Here is a 21,375-nt window from a genome sequence, read left to right as displayed (position 1 = left end):
AGTTCTCAACTATTGTTGCTTAGCAATCATTTGAAGCTACTTATGACCTGGTTTTAAAGTCCCAACATCCCCCTTCCTCTGGTCACATTACTGTATTTTGGGTCCTCAGCAACAGGCCCACATTTATGGTCATTTGCAGCACCCCAATTTCCTGAGGTAAATTGACCACAATTTACAAAGGTTTTGCCAGAAACAGATATTTGTCAATAAAGGAGAATATTTGTAACTCCGAGTTGAAATTAGGGGGTCCTTATTGCTCTCTGAGCTTGCTTGTTTTCTTGCAAATGTTTCATTACTCTAACTAGGTAACATCACCAGTGCTAGTAAAGGAGTGCTGTTTGCTGTCATTTATAAACAATTTTTATTTTGTTTATAAAATGACAGCAAACAGTTCTCCTTACTAGCATTGATGATGTTACCTAATTAGGGTAATGAAACATTTGCAGGAAAATAAGCAAGCTCAGAGAGCACCAAGGACTCCTCCCAGATATTTATTTCCAGTTTCCAGCAAAAAGCACCCCATTAAAAAATAAAATCCGATTGGTCACATGATAACCCACTTTGTATTTGTCATGATTTATTACTGTAATTGCCAAGTTCAATTATGGTCATAAGTCAAGGACTACCTGTTTAAGAAAACTTTACATATTAAACAGACTAGGCTAAATTACATGTTTTAATTGCTAAAGCAATCTTTGTGTTTCAACATGCTCCATGCTTGTGCCAGAGTTCAATAATAAATCCACAGTTTGGAAAAACTATACAATTTTTTAAAGGAAGGAGCAGGAATCATTTTCTAGCAGTATTGGAATAAATGATTAGTATACCGTCCATATAACTGTCCTATTTCATCACTGAACTGCTGAACATGAAGAAGTATTAAATGAAAATTGAAATATTGCATTGCTTCAGATATTCTGGTTCATAATTTTGCAACATTTATGTTGGTGTTTCTTCTTGGCTCTTATCTCGGCAACATTTCAGCCGGAAATGGTAACACATTCCAATCTCAATTTCACTGTCGTAACATTGACCGGCCCGGTGGCATCTTCCTCCTTTTTGCCAACAAAGTCTGGCAGATAAATTCAGACTGGATCCTTAACAAAAGAAAAATTGTAATCAAAACCACTTGATACCCATGCAAAATGATTAAGAAAATAGGATGAAAATCACTTGTAGCTTAGTGGCCCAAATACCTACTGTGCATGCAATAGATTTTCAATTTAACCAAAGATATCTTCAAGTAAAACATTGCAAACTAAAAAAAAAACCTTGCCAGAGGTCTAACAATTGTTGCAACTGGGGAATATAGTGATGGACTAGATGGTTGATGATCTGAAGGCAAATCAGCAATCCAGCTTGCCCCAGTGTACACCTGAGCCAGCCACCATGTCTGGAGCACAGATATATGAAACCATTCCTGTGTTTTCTGGCTCCAAGTTAGAAATGATGTTTTTTCACCCTGAACTGGATCAACTCTTACTCTCTGCTTTATGCGCTGCTCTTCAACTCCTTGTAAGCAAAATCAAATAAAGAGTCAAAGAGAGATGGGCAGAGAAAAGGAGGGATGGGCAGAGAAAATTTTAATAAATAATTAATTTAAAAAAACATTCTCTATTCCATTTGGCTACTTTATCCTGTGGCAGGAACAATTCTTTTCTTCCTTTTATCCACCATCACTTTTCACCAGCGGAACAGTGAAAACATAAAAGGTTTGTTTTGTTTTCTATGAGTTCATTGAGAATTTATTGATGAATTTTAACAAGTTCAGTGATGGAACAACCTGCTATTGTTTGGTTTACTTGCTTTAACCAAGTGAAATAAAATTGATGAGAATTCTGCCATTTTCTCCTTCTAGCCCAAGTAATAGGACAAATGGTAAAACTGGTTTCCTTCCTTCCTTCCTTCCTTCCTTCCTTCCTTCCTTCCTTCCTTCCTTCCTTCCTTCCGTCCTTCCGTCCTTCTTTCCTTCCTATCCAGGAGGGCTAAGGCAGAGTAAGCTAACAATCAGAAGTCATGGCAGACACAGTTCAGAAAAAAGCATCAAGCCATCACAATGACCAAAAAAAGTGGCTGAAATCCATAATGAGATTTATTAAATCAGCTTTTATTTCCAGCTGGTTTATGCATGGAAGATGAGCAATTGCAGAAAAAGCCCTCAATATAAAATAATATCAGATTCTGGATCTATGAATTGGAATGTTTTTTTCCCCCAAATCTAGAATGTGCTGATAATTACTGACATTAGGGTTTTACACTAGGATTAGAAAAAAGTTTGAAGAAAATAAGGCTACCTATGGCTACTTGTTATGATTGCTATGTACCATATCTAGAATTAAAGATAGTCCACTTCAATTCTAGTAACTGAATCAAAGGTATCTGAGGAAAACAGAATGCTGTAGTGGTCTGATCCAACATAGTTCTTCCTAGATCAGGAATTGAGACAGGGAAGAAGCACTGATATATATAATCCTTTTGTCCCCTGTGAGTTCTAGTCTTATCTTAGGAACAAAGCTAGGTGGGTAATTTTGAGCTAGTCACTCTCTCAGCCCTAGGAAGGGGATAGTGGCACGCCACTTCTGAAAATATGTCAAAACAATGTGCAAGGATTTGTCCTGGCAGTCACCAGAAGTCAACATATACTTAAAGGCTCCAACCCTTATGTAATATATATTGGGCAACTTGTCTTTTTTTTCCCGAGGGGGACAACTATATTGGGCAACTTGTCTTTTTTTTCCCGAGGGGGACAACCCTTGGGGACAACCCTTGGAAGGTATTCTGTAGAGCAGCAACTCTTACACATCTTACCTAAAGAGATAAGGAAGACAGCAAAAAGAGCAACAACTAACAGCTTACAGGAACTCATGGCTGAGAGGGTCATCACCTATAATCATCGATTAACTGGAACAAACAACAACAATAAAAAATGAATGTCAAATAAAGCTTTTCAGCGGCTAGCCAAAAGAGGGAAGAAAGAGTCAGATAGTACCAATTCGGTCCACAATTTGCTTTATCTGTAATGATATGGAGAAAGAATGTGTTAGCCTCCCATCAGACTAAACCCACAAACTCACCTTAACCAAGAGTAAACATTCTGTTGGTCTATTGGCCAAAGCAAGTCATGTGACAACTCTGGAATGCTCCATTGTTGATTTTTTTTTCTGTCTTAGATTTTCTACTAAAAAGGTCTATAGTCTGGCCATGGCTGAGATTATTTTTTAGACCCTAAACGACTTATGTGATTCTAGATTTTAATCATTCAAAATATGCATATTGTTCAACCAATCAAAATACTGTTTCTCTTTGCTAATAAATGAAATGTATATGTAACTAGAATTACATATGGAGCTTAAAGAACTTGAACAGATTTCACGAAATTAAAGTAATAAATATTAAAATCCAAATTCATTAGAATTTGATTTAATATAAGTACCTTTTTATAGATATTTCTTTTACTTACCAAACTAGCCTATCTATTGCTGAGATTTCCTGATGGTTTTTTAATCAACATTAATTATGTCTAAGATTACATATTTTTTTTCTGTTACAAAATCAGCCAAGACTATCTGATGCTGCTGGCCATTTTGAGGCCCATTTTCAGCCTGCTTTTCAGCCCATTTACAGCCCATATTTTGGTCCATTTATGGCCAGCAGAGTGCTACAGGAAGCCACGGAGAGTGAAAACAAGATGCAGGAGGGCCACATATGGCCCATTTTAGCTGCCAGAGGCAACGCTGGCTGGTCCTTTGATATTTTAGGGCCAGCCCCATGGGCTGGATTTAAGCACCCTGAGTTTGACACCCCTGGTTTAACAAATAAATAAGATCAGGGGTGTCAAATTGATGGTCTGCAGGCCGGATGTGTCACCTACAGGTCACACCCACCCCAGTTTCCACAAAGGCAAAAAACATTGTGATATGTCAAGTGAGATGATCGAGTCTGACACCATGATCGAGTGTGACAGCACGTGATAATCCTTAGTTGTGACTGCTGTGTATAATTACAGGTGTGTAAATCTTCAAAAGCATGCTTTGCTTCAAGAAATGTTCATGTAAAGTCCACCTAAAACTGCATCTCAATGCAATACTGCCCCCTTGCTTCCAAGAGCGAAGAGAAGCAACCAAGTTATTCCCCTTTGCTCTGCTTTACAGGGTCCTCAGCACATGAAAATATCGGAAAATGCTTTTGGCTATTGCAAGTAATAAGAGATAAAAAGCAACAGCAATTCTAAGCCTCTGCTTCAGTGAGGAGAACCACTCCTGTACTGCTACCAAGGAAACAACGCAGATGTATCCATGTCATTGCCAGGAACCATGATCCATTCTAGGGCATCTTTAACTTTTAAAATAGAAATACCAATGTACCAATAGAATATATGTAGTTTAGGATTGAACTACGAAGTCCTTGGTGCTCTCAAAGCTTGTTTTCTTGTAGATATTTTAGAACCCAAATAGTCAATATCTTTAGTACTAAAATTGAGTGAGTTAACTGTCTGTTTATTTGCAGCAGTTGCCCTGTGAGTGCTGGTGAGGGTATTGTTTTCTCCTTAGTAGTGTCTTAGGGTACTGTTTACTGTTTGGTATTAATCTGGTATTAACCCCTTTCTATCTGGGTTAAAATTACTGGCAATAACTTTCTAGGGAAGTCTATAATGCTGAGCAAGGTAAAAGGACAACTACTATTGACCTCAACCCTTTCTGAAGAGGTCTGTAGGGGGCATGCATAAGTGCACCAATCATGCCTACCGTCCCTGCCCTATTGTTTCTTTTATTTTTCTTATATGTATCCATTTCATGTATTCATAACTATGTATATACTATTATCTTGTAAGCGATTGACAAATCAAAATAAATAAATAAATTTAAAAATGAAGAAGAAAAGGGTGTTTGGACTCAATTATAATGGTGAAAGGGTACGCTATTGGAAGACCTATAGAACCAGACTAAGGACAGATTTACTAGAAGAAAATATCTAATGTGGTCCCTAGGAGTTGATACTAGTTTGATGGTACATAGTCAGTTAATCAGTGCTGATCTTGATTGACTATTTAGCAGTTCCTTTAGTCCCACTGGGCCATTTTGATAATCTGTTTCTTCACATTTATTATCCATCTCCAGCTACCATGGAAATTTTTAAAGTACTGTTGATATTTAACCTTCAGTGACTTACAGTCATGGCCTAAGGCCAATGTTAAGCATCCTAACACATTGCACAGTTTTTCAGTTCCTGGTTTTAAATCAACTCCAGAACCTAGAGCCAATCTGGATTAGAAAAGACAAAACTACTTCTCTGCCAATAACTGAAAAGAAATTATTTACATATGTGCTCCGATTGGCTCAGTAGCTCTGGAACTGAGATTTTATTCAGCCTATAGCAAAAGAGGTCTTCATTATCTTATGTCATACTAGAAGTTCCAAGCATGAGTTGGTTAGAATCACTGTGAGAGAAGTACTAAAGAGAGAAAGAGGTAAGACCAGTTGGGTCACCACCTGATAGAAATGTTGAATTATTCTATACAATTTTAACATTTACACTTGTGCCTACCTCTATTTCAATTCACCCAAAATAATTCCAGAAAGCCAGTCATTGGAATAGAACTACTGATATTGATTAGGATTTCCCAATCTGCTGTTGTATGGATGCATTTAACTATAGCCTCCATTCCCACCAGCCTGTTTGAACATTCTGGTTAGGGATGATGGAAACTGTGGGCAAATTCAAAAAATAACATGTTGGGGAAGGTGATTTAGAAGTTAAGTTAAATTATAAGTCCTAATTAGTTAATGTAAACTATATTAAATTTGGTCAATACATTCACCTATACATATTGGCCTGGTAAAATAACTATCAGAAAATAAGATCAGTGATTCTCTTCCAGAAAATCCAAAATATTCAGGCACCTTTCTGGATCTGACTTTCCCTTTTTATATGTAAAAATAAATTAAAGAACATATTCCTATCATATGTTTTATTTTCTAATTAAATATCACATTTTTCTATTTTTAGATTGTTATTAATATATCCCCAATTGTATAAAATGTCATGAAAACATCTATAAGTAGTTTATTCTTCATATAATTTAATCATAGCAAATTAAATCTGATTAACTATTACCAAAATACAACAACATAAGACACAACTTGATTTAAATAGCTTGATAAATTGGATTCTTAAAGTGGATTAAATAATTGGTTTTTGAAAAAGTGAATGATAGAATGAATACCTCTCACAGTGAAACACATGTGGGCAAGAAATATTACATGAATGGTAATAAAAATGTCCATTGAGTCATTCACTAATAATCAACATTTATATGCTGCTTGCTTATGCAATTCTTGAGTGGCTTACTGTAAAAAAAGACATAAAATACATCCTAATAAGCTAAACCACATGCTACAAGAGATTTGAAGCTGCATCTTATCTCCAAATTAATATATAACTATATAATTCAGAAAGATTTTAGGAAAAGTTTTGATTATTGTTCGAAAAAAATGTGTTGTAGGGGTAGAAAAAAATAAAAGGAATATGGAGTCTTGCAGGAAGAGGGGAAAAAATAATTATTTATAGATTTTAGCCTTCATCAGTCTGATGATTTCTTCATATAACCACAACTGCCACCAAGCTTGGATGACTGAATATTATGCCAATTATAATTAAAATCATCTGAAGCCATTTGTTTTGCTCTATTGCCAACCCCCAGATTTTTATAATCACAATTAAATATTATTTTAATAGTGGTTGTCAGCATATAAAAAGATTACAATGATGGTCTTCCTTATTTGATCCTCCCAGTTTAACCCAGCAGACTGAGTTTGACACAGCCATGAAGATTTGCCATCTTGCAATTGTCCTTTTCTTTGCAATGCTCTTAGTGAGCTCAGGTAAGATGCACTCACAAAGCCACAACTCTGTCTTGGAAGTCAAATATTATTATTGCAGAAAGGAAACCAAACTCAGGATCAATTTCCCAGCTTTGAAACACTCAGATACTAGAAAAACATCTCACTTTTGCTTTACCTAAAGCAATAATTTATGGTCAAGGTACAAGGAAAATGTGCTTTAAAATTCTAAATGGGACATAATCATAAGGTATAAATTTGTGATAAAGACAATACTTTCAAATGGACTTCATTTAGTAGCATTAATGGAGAATCCAGCAGAACATGTATAAAAGTGATCAGTAGTTTTCCACTAAAACCACACAGCAGAGACTAAACAGACTTGAGGATTTAGATATTTATTTTATTTATTTATTTTGTCAAAAGCTTACAATACAATAGAAATAAGAATAAATATAAGTTTAAATATAAGAAATAGGGACTAATAATTGGGAACAATAGGACAGGGACGGTAGGCATGATTGTGTGCTTATGCACACCCCTTACAGACCTCTTAGGAATGGGGTGAGGTCAATAGAGGTTAGTTTGAGGGTAAAGGAGTGGGGGTTTGAGCAGGTGACAACAGAATCAAGTATTGAGTTCCAGACATTGACCACTCTGTTGCTGAAATTGTACTTCCTGCAATCAAGGGTGGAGTGGTTTACATTAAGTGTATATTTGTTATGTGTTCTAGAGACCATGACATTTCCTTGTTTATTCAGCAATCTACTTAGTATACCTTTCCAGATTCTTGATTTAAATCTTGGCACATTTGGCACATCACTGGAAAAAAAAATGGAGGGGAGTGTTATGTGGGTTTTTTCTTCCAATGCACACAATATTGTGAGCATTTTTCCTTTATGAAGTCATAAAGCCCCAGGCTTGTCTCTTTAAAATGGTAAGTGCTTTACAAAGAAGCATTACTTCACATATATAAAATTATCTGATGGAATTCATCACAAGAGCTAGTGACTGACAATTTTTTTCTGACATTTTTCTAATAGAAATAGGTAATTCACACAAACTCCAAAAAATAGTCATGAAAAACAACATGGAACTTCCATAGACAAAGACAATCTAATTCTGGATATCAAATGTTGGGGATAAAAGAAACAGGAAAGCCGTGATGTGGTAACTGCTTTCAAATATTACTGCATTGGAAAGAAAATTAAAAAGTAATTCATAAGATCTTCTCTTTTCTGCAGGAAATGGCGAACGTATAGTCCGATTTGTGAGCCACTGCCTTCGGAGAGGTGGGATTTGCCGGTATGATGACTGCAGTGAGGGTGAAGAACAAATTGGGACCTGTTATCACCACACTATGATCTGTTGCCGGGATGAAGTAATGTAATTAAGAGAGTGTCCTGGCAAGATGAAAAGACCAATGAATAAGGGAGGATTCTTCTGTCCCCTTTCCCCTGGCTAAAAATGACACTGCCTTCCTAATAAAAGCTATTTTTTGCTCTTAAACTTATGTGTATTCTTCCTGAGTGTCATTTTCCTGTTTAAAATGACCTTTCCAGTTCTTTTTAAAAAAATATCCTTTATTCTATTCAATTCAGTTTTTTAGTGTCATAAACCAGAGACCAGAACAAATAAAAACACTCAGTGAATATCCAATTAAAAATTCTAGAATAAAATAATAAATAACAGATAAAACCTATATTAAAATCCAGTCTCAGTTACACATCGCCTAATTATACTAAACTAACAATCCATAAATGTGAGGCCCATAGTCAATTTATCCTGTCTTTATTATTTTTTATAAATAACTCAAAGGAACAACATATCTAATCCTTCATCCTACGGTTTTCCCCACAAGTGATGTCAATATTAAGCCTATCCCACCACTAACATCTGGCATTTTGTTCCAACAGTTCTAGAGTTTGCCAAGTTCATGCATACATAATGAAGTTTACATTGCCATGTATTTGATCCACATGAATGCCTACTTTGTTATTATATTCAATATTCAAAATGCTTTACAAGGATGTATAGAGAATAAACATGTAATCAGGCAGCAATTCATAACCACTGAAACGTGTTATAAAATATTGCATTTAAAAAGTGATGAGCCCAAACATGAAAAGGTAAAGTCAGGAAAAGTTTAAGCTCAAAATAAACATGTTAAAAATAATTTTTAAAAAGCTTCTTTCAACATGGAAAAAAAAAGAAAAAAGATCAAGGAAACAATTGATCCATAATGGGAAAAAATGGCAAAAAGGTGACAAGCAGCAGGGAGAAAATGAACTGCTTGATTTATTTTTTATATCTGTCTGTACTCAAAAGATAAAAACAGTCCAACCTATCAATAATACTGCAAAATGCAAATCAAAATAAGCAAGAAAATGGTAAGAGAACACCTATACACCCTAGACGAGTTCAAATTGAAGTGCTGAAAGAGCTAGAAAACTACAAACCTATCAGCCTGACATCAATACCTGAGAAGTTACTAGAAAAGATAATCAAGCAATAAAACTGCAAACATCTGGAGGCAAGCAAACTTATAACCAGAAGCCAACATGGATTTGTAAAAACAGATCATGCCATTGCATTCTTTGACAAAGTGACTAAATTAGTGAAACCACAAAATGTTATGGACATAATTTACTTGGACTAAATAAGGCATTTGATAAAGTAGAAAACAACCTACTACTTGATAAAGAAAGAAAAATGTGGGTTAGACAGCATCACCACCAGATACTGATAGATTAATAACTGGCTAACAACCACATTCAACATGTAGTCTTTAATGGAACTACATCTACATGGAGGGAAGTACACAGTGGGATACCCCAAAATTCTGTCTTGGGCCCAGTTCTCTTCAATATCTTCATAAATGATTTAGATGAGGGAATAGGTGAACTCATCAAATTGGCAGATGACACAAAGCTAACAGGACTATCTAACACACCAGAAGATAGGCTAAAAATACAAAAGGAACTCAACAGACTTGAACACTGAGTCCTACTGAGAAAATCAAATTCAATGATGAGAAAAGTAAGGTTCTACACTTAGGCAAGAAAAGAAACAAATGTACAGGTGCAGACAAGGTGAAACTTTGCTCAACAGCAGTAACTGCAAGAGGGATCTTGGAGTTCTAGTGGACAAACATTTACCATAAATATGAGCCAGTACTGTGTCTATGGAAGTCTATGCTGCAGTTACCAAAAAAGCTAAGGCAGTCCTAGGCTGCATTAACACAGGGATAGAATCAAGATCACATGAAGTATTAGTACCACTTTATAATGTCTTGTTAGTAGCACTTTATAATGCAAGACCACACTTGGAATATCACATCCAGTATACTAATAGGCACTAATAGGCAACTTTAAGCTGAAATTTAAGTGTCAAAAGGAAAATAAAGATTTTTTTCCTTGGTCATTTTAAAGCCCTAAAAAGGAGAAGAGTGGAGGCAAAAGGGTGGAACTTGGAATAATGGAAAAATGGAGTGCCACCTGGAAAAATAAAGAGGATTAACAATGAAACTTTGAAAAGACTCCTGAGGGTACATTGTAACTGAAACCTTATTAAAAGATACAGTAACCCACAGAAAGGAAAAGTAAAGGAAAGAAACAAGAAGGAACAGTCTGGGATCATTTGGTGATATAAAAAAAAAAGTCTTTGGCATTGGTCTTTTCTTTCTTCTTCTGTTTTTACTTAAAGTCAATCGGGTGGTTGTTCAAAAGTGTTTAAAATGGAGGAATTGAAGATGAGTCTTAAAAAACAGAAAGAAGATGCAGAAAGGGGAGGAAGATCCTTTGGCTTTGTATTTGAATTTTTTGAAATGGAGATCCTGAACTATGAAAAGCAAAAGGAAAAGCTTCAAGAGCAAGAAGAAGGGCGGGACAAAGAAAAAGCCATTTTCAATGACCAAATAATGCAAAGTGTGGTAATAAGGAGAAAAAGGGGGAAAGGAGTTAAAAGTTTGAGATTAAAGGGAACAGCCAAAAAGAAAAATAGTCTGAAAAGGAAGTATAACAGCAAGGAGAAGCAGAAAAGAAAACCACAGAAGAGAAAATTAGAGAGAGAATGGTATAAAAAAGGGGATGAGAAGAAGGGGGGAAGATAGAAAGGGAAAGAACTCATGAGGGACAAAAACAGGAAATTAAAAAAAGGTGGAAACGTACTAGGATTAAAGGTATTTGGTCAGCTAGAAAATACAGAGACAATGGCTAAATTAAGTTAAAAGTGAGGATTCTGCAAAGGTACAAAAGACAGTGTTACAGTAGAATACTGTAATGAGTTAGAAATGAAATAAGTAAATAATCTATGAGATAAAACTGTATTGTTATGTAATGGTATGTTTATTTATAATTAATGCAATAATAAAGAAGAGAGGGAAACATTGTAATTGTTTCTAAAGATTGATAAAATATTGAAAAGAAATGTGAAAGATTTATAAGGAAATGTATACTAGTTACTAGAATGAATTTGAATAATTATTTTGCTTATTAATAGTAAATAACTTATAAGATAAAACTGTATGATTATCCAATTGTATGCTTATTAACAGTTAAGTAATAATGAAGAAAGGAGGGAAATATTTTAACTGTTCTCAAAGATTGACAAATATTGAAAAGAAATGTGAAAGATTTAGAAGGCTATATATATATATTGTTTTTGCTATGTTTTTAGAATTTTTCTTTTTACATTTATAAGGGGAAGTACCAAGCAGAGTCTGTATGATGAGATTTACATGATATAAAATAGATATTAGAAATTTGAATGTTATAATTTTAGAATGCATAAATTTAATGTTCAATGAAATTTTATATGATAATAACAATAAGACTTAAAAGTGTTGCACTCCGATTAGCAATCATAGGGAGAATTTTGCTTTTAAAGAATGTTGGAAGAGAACATAATGAAATTGTAAACAAGACAGACAAAAGTATAAGTATAATGAATAAAAAGATATAGAAATACAATTAAATAAGAAGAAAATGAGATAATCATAAAAGAAAATTAAGAGAAGTAAAGAGAGAAATAGTGAGAAGTTGGAAAAAGAGTAATAAGATATGAAGTTGAATACATAAGATAAATATGCATATGAAATTGTGTCTGTATGGAAATGTGATAACCTGGAACCATGCTGTACTCAAATAAGATGTTTTATTTGTTTTGTTAAAACTCAATAAAACTTTCTTTAAAAAAAAGAACAATTAATCAGTGGAGCAGCTTGCCTTCAGAAGTTGTGGCTGCTCCAGCACTGGAGATTTTTAAGAAAAGATTAGACAGCTGCTTGTCTGAAATGGTATACGGACTTTGCTTGAGCGGGAGATTGGACTAGAAGATCTCCAGTGTTATTCTGTACAATGTCAAGTGCATAACAAATGTCAATGGAATGGCCTGAGAAGTCACATCACTAGAAGTTGTTGAAGTTTTCACAGCTTTTCAACCCAAAGCATGCCTAGATAATCAGTTAGCTGCAACATTTACAACAGGTATTTCAAAAAAGGTCAGGACAAAATTGGATTGTGACAGAGTCCATTGCCATGCTATGTTTTAAGTTTTAGGTTTATAATTCTTCAGCTGCTATGTATTTTACTTCTTGTTTATTTTGAATTTCTCTTTGTACATATTTTATTTGTTTAATGGTGTAAGCTGCCCAGAGCCATGTGTTCACATGGGTAGTTATCTGGCAAGCTCAGATGTACCGGGTGGCAAAGCAAGAAATGTGAAAAGAAGCAAGTTGGAGTAGGTGCAGGTACCCTTGCTTTTGTCAGAGCTGGAAAGTATCCCCCAAAATGTAGCATGGAAGTAATTAATTAATTCCCAGCATCTGTAACTGATTTCTAGCATAATAAGGTTAAATTTGGACCAGCATGTGGCAAATTTAATATGTATGGACTCCATCTGCTAGATTCTAGAATTACCCAGCTAGCATGGTTGGCTGGGCAATTCTGTGGGTTGAAGTCCACACATCTTAAAGTTACCATGTTTGCAAAACACTAGTTTAGACCTTCTGCGTGGAATTTTTCTTAACTTACCTCTTATGACATAGTAGAATTTAGAACTGAACCGATAAGCTGGGATGACATGTTGAATCCTTCCTACAGGCTCCAATACCACTAAACCCTGGAGAGGATTTGCTTTCCTTGTGTCCTTCAAAGTATGCCTTTTAACTCTGTCCATTTTCTTTTGATGTCCTTGATGCTTAGAATTCAAACATCCCTTGCCTGCCCCTTCAGTAGTATTCTGAAATAAGGTGCTTGGCCTCAAATCTCAGTTAAAATGACCTGAAACAGCTTAAATTCATGCCTTTCTATTGTTATTTTTTTAGTCACTATACTTTAACTTATGCATAGTATGTTGTTTTTTGGTTTAGCTGAAGTACATAGTACAACTGAAATTGTAATATAGCAGTTCTATACTTTAGTAGTATTTTTTTAAATAAAGCAATTAAAATATTGTTCAATTGCCTAAAGTAGATATATTGGTCCACACAGGGATTTTATTAGTTCAAAATTGCACTAAGGAGAATAAATTCATCCACACATGAATATGTGGCAATTAGCAATGGTATTTATGCATGACTGGATGTGATTTGCAAAAGACAGTTGTATCTCAAGCTGTTTGCACTAAACAAACATTCTTTTTAAAGTATGTTATTCCCTAATTGAAGCATTTTCTTAACTTGCTTTATCTATTTTGTTTTTACTGCCAAATCACTCCATAATTTGTATTATGCACTGTATTTGCCTTAAAGAGGCCTTTTTGTAGGGAAAACATGAAATATACATACACGTTTCTGAACAGGCTTTACTGATCCAAGTCCATTTTTTTCAAAGGCCTAACTAACATTTTGTAATAATCAACACTAATGAAATAAGATTGCTTAGAAATGAACAGTTACATTTTGGCTTAAGTCATCCAAATTCCTGTTATGAAAGCATGTTTTGTTTTCAACTTTTAGATACAAAATTCTAATCAGGTCAAGAGACTGACAGTCATGAAGATGATTTGCATATTCTTTGCCAGTGTCATCTTGTCTTTCCTAGCCAGTTCAGGTGAGAAATATCCCAATCACACAGTATTTTTTTCAAGAAACTCCTAACATTTCAGTCAACTACCTAGACTGTAGTAAGGTTTCTACAAAGGGGCTTCTCATATGAAATGCAGCACAACCATAGTTTTCCCAAAAACCTGGGATCATGGAGTAACATGTCCAACCCAACCACTTCCAAATGTACTGAGACTAAAACTTTAAGAATTACCAACCAACATTAATGAACTGAGAGCCCTGGAAATACTGTATTAGAAATTGGAATCACAGCAGACCCAAGTGTAGAAAGTTAGCACCCACCCCTCTCTTAGAAGAATGAAATATTTTGAGAAATATTAAAAAGGCAGAATATTATATTTCCCTAAAGGAGAAACATGCTCTTGGAAAGCAGTCCCCACTTTCCTTAATAGCCCCAGGAACTGGGCCAGCCTATCTACAAAACAAAAGACCTTGAGCTCCAGGGTGATGGGATTAGCCCTCACTCAAGATCCAAACCAGGACAAAGCCATTAAGCCATAATAGAAATTGGCCAACATGCTTTCAGAACACAAGCCTCTTCATTACATCATCACTCAGCAACTTCAACCAAACTTATCTCAGACAACCTCATCTAGACCCCTGCATAGCCCCATGGGAGTCTGACAGCAGCCAATAGAATACATTTTCTTGCACAGGAACAGGAAGTTCAAGTTCAAAGCCCAAGAGGAGGTATAAAAGCCACCTTCTCTCAACATGTGGTCAGCTGCACCAGAACTATGTGCTTGGTGCTTCTGCTCCATTAAATCATCTTTCCAATCAGCCTCCATGTTTCCAGTGTCTTTCTCCTTGCTTGGAACTGAACCAGATAGATATTTCTTCCAACACAAGTATACCATGGATGAGTAGAAGACCTCCAAGGTCCCTTCCAGCTCTATTCTGATTAAATTAAATTTGGAGAGGCATCATTCCAAGGACACTGAGAAGACATTGATGACTGCTGGGAAGTTATCTGACATGGATAATAGTTGTGTTGTCTCTCCATGCAGGCAAAGCGGATTTTGTCACACTGGGCTGCCTTTTCCGAGGTGGAACCTGTGAAACTAACACCTGCAAGGAAAATGAAGTACAGATTGGGAATTGCTCCAAGATTCAAAAAATATGTTGTAAAAAACCGAAACCAGCTCTACAGAGAACAGCCACCTGGAGAAATTAGCACTAGATCCATGGACAGATAGATAAGTGATGCATTTGCTAACATGTTTTGGTAAAGTTTTGTTTTGTGCACATGCCATTTTCTTTAAAAAGTTTGAAGATGTGATGTTTGACTCTTCCTCCTTAAGATGTTTTTGGAGCAACCACATCCAGGTTGCAAAATAACTGGCAGATGGCCGTGATTTGCACATTTTTGCTACTATATGTAAACTTCTGGATTTTATTAGCTAAATATCTTTTTGAGAAAGGATTTGAACATCCCTTTAATTTGTTCATTAATGCATATATTGTATTTAAATTACATCTTCTGCCTGCAAATTCACATTGGTTTCCCTAAGGAAAGAAAGAGGAAGAGTCATTGTGCAGATATATCTAGTGAACTCTCTTGATAAATGGAGATTGAACCTCAATCCCCCTTGTGTAGCTCAATATTTCCTGACCTCACTATACTGACTCTCAGCATACCTCTTGATTATTAATTTATTTCCTTCCAGATAGCACACAATCCATCCTTCCCACCCTCTGGTTTTGTTCTTTGTGTAACTCTAGGCTTCTGCCAGTCCTGTTGATTCTGCTTTCATGTTATTGTAAATTACAACATGGGAGAAGATTTAATTTTAAAACACACTTGCAGATTTTTTCTTTGGAGGACTTCCAGTAAAAAAAATAATTAGAGTGGCAGGTACTGATCTGATCCCTCTGACATACCCTAGTCTACCTAGGGAATGAGCACTTAAATTTTTCCTATCACTAACTGAGCCCATTCTGATGCCAAATCTTCAATTTAAAAAGGAATCCACTGGGAAAAGGTCTTCTCCTTTCCCTTCTAATCCAGCAATATTTATCACCTGATTTAGCAATAGCAAAAGCAATAGCACTTAGACTTGTATATCACTTCATAGTGCTTTAGAGCACTCTCTAGGATGTCTACAGAGTCAGCCTATTGCCCACAACAATCTGGGTCCTTATTTTGCTGACCTCGGATGGATGGAAAGCTGAGTCAACCTTGAGCCGGTGAGGATCGAACTCCTGGCAGTGAGATGAATTAGCCTGCAATACTGCATTCTAACCACTGTGCCATGATGGCTCCTTTATCCTCTGTATCTTCCATATTTGTTTTATTTTATTTCATGCAATGTATATAGCCATCCATTTTACATTTATTACTGGATGGTTCACAAGCTAAAATAAAACTAATGAAGCAACAAGTGGAAACAACATAACATAAACAAATCTATATAAATAAAATTCAAAACAGTTAAAGCAATTAACCATTTGTTAAAGATTCCTTCATTTATTACTGTTCCCGCTATATTGTAATGTATATTATTGTTGCTATTTTTGCTTTATTCGTGGATAATATCACCAGTGATTCAATATATTCATCCTAATTCTTACATAGAAACATTTATTTCAATGGTAAAGATAAAATGCTTCTTTCTAGCCATGATATTTACATATGTTTCAAAAACATCACCTACTGGAGACAAGCAAAACCATCTAAAACAATATTTTGAGTTCCAGGGACCGGTTCTGTGGAGAGAGGTTTTTCCACGGACCAGAGGGGGTAGGGTTTCATTGCTGCCTGCACCCCATGGATGGGGCATCATTTGTTAGCACAGCCTGGTTTCTGGCATGCCATGGACCAGTGCCACTCCACAGACCAGGAATTGGGGACCCCTGATCTAGGAGATTAGCACAATCTGTACTAGACCAGACCAAAAATTAGCAAATGCATACTGGGCCAGATATGACTGAAAGCCCGTAGGCAAGATTTCCCATGTAGAATAGCAATAGCACTTAGACTTATGTACCACTTCATAGTGCTTTACAGAATAGCTTCTTCCTTTCAACTATGTTCCCTTGGAATTAGACAAATGAAATACCAACAATAACAAAAGAAAATTACCAACAAGAAGACTGTTCAAAAGTTGCTTCACTCTGTATGTGAGCAGGGAAGTCTGCAATGGGATGGGGACACTCAGAATATATCCACTCAATGCATAAATGGCACCCTGCCCAGTTGCTCTCACCCACCAGACAGAGAGCCACTCTTCCCCTGCCAGCTCTCATCTGTGGGAAAGGGACCAACAAATTCTCACTCAACTTTCCCACCCCAGCCCCAGGATCCCCCAAGCAGCCCTCCCAGGCCTGACCACAGCACACCCACAGGACCACAGAAGCAAGACTGCAGAAGGTAGCCAAATATATAGCCAGAAAGCCCTGCTATGTTGCACTGGAAATTTAGCAGCTGTGTAGTCCTACTTTTAAAAAATAATTTTAAAAACATAACAGCCACTAACTCTTTTGATACCAAATTTCCTGTTAACTAGAAGTCATGTGAAGAAAGAATTTTTTTTTGCTTTTCTGTATTTTCATATTTTACTTTCATTTCATGAGCCCAGCTTCCAGTGTTATAAAAGAGACAAAAGCATCTCCCCACTTTCTCCCCATCATTTGACAGCTTGACACCTATCTGTTACCCCCCTGGTAAAATTTCCCTAAGTTAAACATTCAAAATATTGTATTCTTGCACAAAACTTAGTTGTAAGGACTGCTTCTTTATTTTTATTTGTATTATTTTGGTAATTATTTTTCTCCAACTATTAATCCCTATTCAGCAGGGAAAGTTGGCAAGGGTATTTATAAAAGGTATTGCCTTTGTCTACAGGAAAATCACCCCAAACTTGTCCTTCTGTCCTGTGCCTGAAATTTGGTCACCAACCCCCAAAAAACCTTGCAGTTGAAGGACTTTGGCTCAATTGTTGAACTATCTAATATTCTTATCTAATCTCAGCTGAGTCAGGAGGCAAACAAAGAACATATGCCTTCAAAGGATTAAACTTTTTGTCAGTTGTACACTCTGTTCTTGGCATTGACTTGAGCACTTTTGCAAAGACAATATTATATTATATAAATACTGTATAAAATTCCATAGAGAAGGTAGCTTCAAGTGTGTTCATACTACTTTCCTGTGTTAAACTGTATATAGGTCATGTCTTACCTCCAAGGATTAGAGGTTACTTTGTTTTCTCTACTTAATTACTCCTTTTAATTCCTTTAGATAGGTGATAAAAATTCTGTGCTTCCTAGAGATGATAGGCACTATGATTCAAAACATCTGGAGAGCATAAAGATGATAACTCATGGCCTAGAAATGAGTTGGGTCAAAATATGGACCTTCAGCACCATTCTAATATTTGCACCTGAGTATAGTTGAGCTGATTTTCCTTTGGTTTGATTATGAGTCTAACTCATTTGAAACCTTGGAGGACTAAAGCCATTGGAAAGGCTGTTTTCCCATTCAGGGACTCTCCTTTCTTCCCATCTCCTGCAATATGAACTCAAAACTCAGTAATAATTTTCCAGTCAGCAGTACATTAGAGTATTCCAAAAACAATATTTGAAACACTATTTCTTTATATCATGAGATGGACAACACCAAAATCACCAACACCAAAATTATATAGGATCTCAGCAGAGGTAAACACAGAATTGCTAACTGTTGTGTTTGAGAACCTCTGAAAAACTCATGAATAGTGGAAGAGAGCTAATGCAGAGTCTTTTTAAAAAGAGCAGAAATTACAAACCTGTTAACTTCTTGCCTATATTGGACAAATTTCTGGAGCAGGATATATTGGATGAGAAGGCAGCAACTAACAAGAACTAAGAAATCACAAGCTAGTCCTACCTTGTCTAGCTTTGATTTCCTTTTTTAAACAGTTACTAGTTTTATAGATCCATGAAATGCAATTCCCACAATACGTTTTCACTTCACCAAAGCATCTGACATTTCTCATGATATTCTATTAATAAAATGTAACATGATAAAATAATTGAATGGAAGGATTCATAACTGAATAAATGACCACATCCAAAACATACTCATAAATCATTCCATATTAGATTTAAAAAATGTATTAAGTAGAGTGTCATCAGCTTTGTCCTGGAATTGTCCATTAGCAACAGCAGCAACAACATTATTCCTTTTCTGCAGAATATTCAGCAAATACTGCTAATCCGGGGTTAATTCTAGCTTTATCCTAAAGCCTAAGTACTGTCTAAACCAGGAGTGTCAAACTCAAGGCCCTGGGGCTGAATCTAGCCTGCGGGGTGTTTAGATCTGGCCCACAGGGCCACCCTGGAAATAGCGGAGGACTGGCCCGCGGTGCCTCTGCCAGTGAAGATGCAGCCCTCCCAAGCTCCATTTTTGCTGGCAGAGTGCTCAGGCCACAGGCACCCCTGACACAAGTGATATCAAGCTGGGCGCACCCACCCTGGCCACAACTACCCCATCCCCCTGAGGTCAAACACAACCCTGATGTGGCCCTCAATGAAATCAAGTTTGACACCCCTGGTCTAAATGTTACCTGCTGATCACCCAAACTAGAACCAGTTATTATTTTAGAAGAAAGATGATTGAAAAAGATCTGTATAGGACAGAACAGTGAAACAAACTGAACAAGAGGAACATCATTAAGAAATATAAAGCCATACATATGGAGTTAAAACTAAAAAAGCACAAATATAGGATGATTTCATACTGTATATGAAAACAGACTGGGTGTTCTTGTAAATCCCATGGTGAATACCAAGCAACAGGGCCACCCTGGAAATAGCGGAGGACTGGCCCGCGGTGCCTCTGCCAGTGAAGATGCAGCCCTCCCAAGCTCCGTTTTTGCTGGCAGAGTGCTCAGGCCACAGGCACCCCTGACACAAGTGATATCAAGCTGGGCGCACCCACCCTGGCCACAACTACCCCATCCCCCTGAGGTCAAACACAACCCTGATGTGGCCCTCAATGAAATCAAGTTTGACACCCCTGGTCTAAATGTTACCTGCTGATCACCCAAACTAGAACCAGTTATTATTTTAGAAGAAAGATGATTGAAAAAGATCTGTATAGGACAGAACAGTGAAACAAACTGAACAAGAGGAACATCATTAAGAAATATAAAGCCATACATCTGGAGTTAAAACTAAAAAAGCACAAATATAGGATGATTTCATACTGTATATGAAAACAGACTGGGTGTTCTTGTAAATCCCATGGTGAATACCAAGCAACAGTGATGCAGCTGCTAAAATGGCAGGTGTGATTTGGATATTTACTAATGGGAATATAGAATCCAGGAAATAATTGTTTCACTCAACTTTGCCTTAGTCAGACTCCATTTAGAATACTGTTCTAGACAAGATTTCAGCTACCAAGATGATGAAAGGATTAGAAACTTAAATCGCTGGAGGAACAGGTATTTTAGCCTGCAGGAGAGAAAACTGAAAGGAGATAAGGTCACAATCTTCATATATCTAAAGGTAAGAGAAGGAAGTGAAATATTTTTTATCACCCAGAGAGCAGAACCAGTACCAAAAGCTGAAATTACAAGGAAGTAGATTCAAGTTGCATATATAGACCTGACCTCCCAATGATGTTGTTTAAAATGTCCAAAACAAGAAAAACAGCAGGAGACAAAAAGAACAGTAAAACTAGCAGAAATCAGATGGGAGCAAAAGAAAACAATCCATATGGTACAGAGGTGACCTTCATAAATGCTTCCATTGCATGCTAACTCACCTGCTGAACCTAAAGTTTTACATGGATTAAAACAGAGCCAGAAGTGGAGGAAAAACTTCTGGCATGGATCCACATGAAGACTGGTTTGAACTTTGTCACAACAGACTAAACCATCCCACAAAAGGTTATGTTTGTCTGAATCCATGTTGAAATGGTTAGTGTTTTGGCCACCTTCCTCACTTATCACTGAAAAAGCTTCCCAAACTTTTTCTATAAATGCAGAGGCTTTCAGCAGTTACACTCCGCATGATCATTCCTGCTAAGACCATCTGACTTTATTCATCCAAAACATCATGAGGATCATTTTTATGCTTTGGGCCCTCTTCAGTTCACTTAAAGTCACAACAGACATAATGGAAGAGAAAACCCAATGGATTTGTCCTTGCTTCTCCACCCTCTGTTATAAATACGTGGGATAGCTGATGCTAAAAGACAATTGAGACTAAATGGAACAAATCTATCACTTGCTGTGAAGGAAGAATCCTGCATCCCCATCTTTCTTGCTGCATTCAGGAATATCCATGGGGGAGACAGTCAGAACAAAGTAATTGAGTCCATCCACTTTGCTGTTAGTTGCTTTGGGTTGGCACCTAATCATCCCATGCCATTGTCTTTCCCAGCACAGGAGCCATTTCCAGACAGCTGGGTTTTCTTCACATAATGTGTTTGAAATAGGATAATTTGAGTCCAGTCCTTTGTGCTTCAAAGGAGAACTGTCAGTT

General features: G+C 36.4%; 1 long non-coding RNA gene across 1 annotated transcript; it reads right to left on the bottom strand.

The window, feature by feature from the left end:
• Window positions 1-643: 643 nt before the first annotated feature.
• Window positions 644-20,668, bottom strand: LOC148127544 (uncharacterized). Its single transcript, XR_015742931.1, has 3 exons — window positions 20,654-20,668; window positions 2,809-2,901; window positions 644-1,097 (listed from the first exon to the last, which is right to left on the bottom strand). It is a non-coding gene; the product is annotated as an uncharacterized LOC148127544 (long non-coding RNA).
• Window positions 20,669-21,375: the final 707 nt, after the last annotated feature.

The sequence above is a fragment of the Pseudonaja textilis genome, chromosome 1, assembly GCF_049901715.1.
Source record: "Pseudonaja textilis isolate UNSWEBS1 chromosome 1, rPseTex1.2, whole genome shotgun sequence".
Classification (NCBI taxonomy): domain Eukaryota; kingdom Metazoa; phylum Chordata; class Lepidosauria; order Squamata; family Elapidae; genus Pseudonaja; species Pseudonaja textilis.
This window is presented reverse-complemented; position numbering and strand designations above follow the sequence as displayed.